This window comes from Anopheles ziemanni, assembly GCF_943734765.1.
Source record: "Anopheles ziemanni chromosome X unlocalized genomic scaffold, idAnoZiCoDA_A2_x.2 X_unloc_11, whole genome shotgun sequence".
Lineage (NCBI taxonomy): Eukaryota > Metazoa > Arthropoda > Insecta > Diptera > Culicidae > Anopheles > Anopheles ziemanni.
In genome coordinates, this window is record NW_026689719.1 from 230,001 (window position 1) to 233,655 (window position 3,655).

General features: G+C 48.7%; 2 non-coding genes across 2 annotated transcripts in view; both read right to left on the reverse strand.

The window, feature by feature from the left end:
- The window catches only part of LOC131291595 (large subunit ribosomal RNA), a 4,089-nt gene extending 3,763 nt beyond the window's left edge, over positions 1 to 326 (reverse strand). Inside the window, exon 1 of the ribosomal RNA XR_009189379.1 lies at positions 1 to 326. This exon is cut by the window's left edge and continues 3,763 nt beyond it. This is a non-coding gene — a ribosomal RNA (large subunit ribosomal RNA).
- A 487-nt stretch (positions 327 to 813) lies between these two features.
- LOC131291575 (5.8S ribosomal RNA) lies at positions 814 to 968 on the reverse strand. Its single transcript, XR_009189361.1, has one exon. It is a non-coding gene; the product is annotated as a 5.8S ribosomal RNA (ribosomal RNA).
- Between the last annotated feature and the right edge of the window lie 2,687 nt (positions 969 to 3,655).

The following is a 3,655-nucleotide window of genomic DNA, read 5'->3' on the forward strand; positions in this document are numbered from 1 at the left end:
AGGAGTTTACCTCCCACTTAGTGCTGCACTATCAAGCAACACGACTCCATGGCACGCTCGGTCCATCATCCAACGGGCGCTGTTCTACGGGCCTATCACCCTCTATGGGTTCTGAGCCACATTCAAGTTGGACTTGAAAAGCGCTAAGATGACGGATAGTGAGACGCACCAGTACACGGAATCGGATAGACGGACAGGCCGCCACCCCTACGTGCTGAGCTTCTCCCGTTTCGCTCGCAGCTACTCAGGGAATCCCGGTTGGTTTCTTTTCCTCCCCTTATTAATATGCTTAAATTCAGGGGGTTGTCACACATGAACTGAGGCTTATGTACCTTGCGGTTGTTATCGTCACATCTGGCTTGCGACTACTTTGTTTCAATGTCCAATATGTACCGTTGGACTCGGTTAACGGGCTGTTAGCCCGCGTGTGGTTTAACTCACTGATACCTTCCATTGCCCATACGCTAGTTTGTTTGTGTTCCTTTGGTCAACTTCCATACTTGAATCATTTGTGCTACCGCTGCTGCTTCGACGCTACTTTGACATCTTCGCTTCTATTTAAATAAATAAATAAGCTGAAGCTAGACATCAGTAAACACCACCACAGACACCACAAGCACGCCTTCTCCTCGTACTTCCGCCTCACGCGGGAACACGGACGCTCTAAATACTTCGAATTCCAATGCCAGTATATTGTAAACCACGGGTTCTTTAATGCTAGCGGGTCGTCGCGACCCTAGTTAACATCATGGTGCACGTCTCGTGACGGGTGTCACGGCGTAGTTAAATGTATGCGATACATTTCTCAAATATAAGCGCTCAGTCATCTGTACATCATGGTAGGTTCCCACGACGTGCAATATGCGTTCAACTTATCAATGTTCATGTGTCCTGCAGTTCACATTATGACGCGCAGTTAGCTGCGGTCTTCATCGATCCATGAGCCGAGTGATCCACTGCCGAGGGTGACTAACTTGCGTAAGCCGCCGCTGTGCGCGTATACCCGTTCCCCGTAGGGAGGAGCAAGCCGCCGCTTAGAGACGAAGCATAAAGTGTCCTCATTCCACATAGGGCAAGCTGGATTAATCCATTTTACCCAGGACGGCCGAAGCGGCGTGGACCAGGGGAGAACTGAACCTTATACTTCACACCACAGTAAGTCTACGTGTCCTCTTCCACATAGGGCAAGCTAGAACTAACTATCTTACCCAGGACTGCCGAAGCAGCGTGGACCAGGGGAGGAACACACTTTTCATGGAAACGTAAGGCATCCATGACTGCCATAACGTAAGCCGCCGCTGTGCGCGTATACCCGTTCCCCGTAGGGAGGAGCAAGCCGCCGCTTAGAGACGAAGCATAAAGTGTCCTCATTCCACATAGGGCAAGCTGGATGAATCCATTTTACCCAGGACGGCCGAAGCGGCGTGGACCAGGGGAGAACTGAACCTTATACTTCACACCACAGTAAGTCTACGTGTCCTCTTCCACATAGGGCAAGCTAGAACTAACTATCTTACCCAGGACTGCCGAAGCAGCGTGGACCAGGGGAGGAACACACTTTTCATAGAAACGTAAGGCATCCATGACTGCCATAGTGCGTAAGCCGCCGCTGTGCGCGTAAACCCGTTCCCCGTAGGGAGGAGTCAAGCCGCCGCTTAGAGACGAAGTATTAAGTGTCCTCTTCCACATAGGGCAAGCTAGAATGAACTATCTTACCCAGGACCGCCGAAGCAGCGTGGACCAGGGGAGAACTGAACTTTATACTTCACACCACAGTATTGAGTAATGTGCCCTCTTCCACATAGGGCAAGCTGGAATGTTCCATTTTACCCAGGACGGCCGAAGCGGCGTGGACCAGTGGAGGACTACACAATCATGAGGTTTGATATCGACTTGTGTGTTTCAATAGGGTACCGATGGTATGTTTTGAACCGATTTGATTTAGCCATTCTGAAGTCATCACTTGGTTGAAGCGCTGAACTAGGGAGGGGCATCGTTTACATATATATTGGTTTTCGCATGCTCTACTAGGTTAATGTCATGAGGTTGGCTATCGAGCATGCCCAAGTGATGACTTGATTGTGTGCTTGCTTGAATTCTTCACATTTGATACCATCGGTTAGTTGTCGAATCATTCCTCGATCATAACCTTCGTTCTTGGTTCATGTATGCTCTCTTCCACATAGGGCAAGCTAGATTTAACTATCTTACCCAGGACCGCCGAAGCAGCGTGGACCAGGGGAGAACTATACTTTGTCTTGTATGCCCTCTTCCACATAGGGCAAGCTAGAATGAACTATCTTACCCAGGACCGCCGAAGCAGCGTGGACCAGTGGAGGACTATACTTTGTTCATAACACCACAGTATTGAGTAATGTGCCCTCTTCCACATAGGGCAAGCTAGAATGAACTATCTTACCCAGGACCGCCGAAGCGGCGTGGACCAGTGGAGGACTACACAATCATGAGGTTTGATATCGACTTGTGTGTTTCAATAGGGTACCGATGGTATGTTTTGAACCGATTTGATTTAGCCATTCTGAAGTCATCACTTGGTTGAAGCGCTGAACTAGGGAGGGGCATCGTTTACATATATATTGGTTTTCGCATGCTCTACTAGGTTAATGTCATGAGGTTGGCTATCGAGCATGCCCAAGTGATGACTTGATTGTTTGCTTGCTTGAATTCTTCACATTTCATACCATCGGTTAGTTGTCGAATCATTCCTCGATCATAACCTTCGTTCTTGGTTCATGTATGCTCTCTTCCACATAGGGCAAGCTAGAATTAACTATCTTACCCAGGACCGCCGGAGCAGCGTGGACCAGGGGAGAACTATACTTTGTCTTGTATGCCCTCTTCCACATAGGGCAAGCTAGAATTAACTATCTTACCCAGGACTGCAAAGCAGCGTGGACCAGTGGAGGACTATACTTTGTTCATTACACCACAGTATTAAGTATGGTGTCCTCTTCCACATAGGGCAAGCTAGAACTAACTATCTTACCCAGGACCGCCGAAGCAGTGTGGACCAGGGGAGGACTATACTTTATACTTCACACACTAGCCATACTGAAGTCATCACTTGGTTGAAGCGCTGAACTACGGCGGGGTAATCGTTTACAGGTTATAATCATATAGCTGCATGCTCATTAGTAGATAATGGAATATTGTATGGCAATATGAGCATGCCCAAGTGATGACTTTGTTTCAAGCTCAACAGGTAGGGTATTGAGTCCTCTTCCACATAGGGCAAGCTAGAATGAACTATCTTACCCAGGACCGCCGGAGCAGCGTGGACCAGTGGAGGACTCTATACTTTATACTTCACACCACAGTATTGAGTACGACTTGCATAAAGCCCCTAATGAGAACCACGAGGGCTCTCTCAATGTAGAACCACGAGGGCTCTAGTACCGATTCTCTCGGTACGGCTTGGTCCGTGTTCCTTTATGCTTGTACTCGCAGAAAGTCTCAACCCGGAGGTCTTGACTTTGATTGTCATAGTTGGACTACGACGGGGCATCCGACCATTGCTGATCGAACACCCCTGATTCACCATCTTTCGGGTAGGCGGTACGCGTACCTCCGGACGCGGAAGTCTCAACCCGGAGGTCTTGACTTTGATTGTCATAGTTGGACTACGACGGGGTAT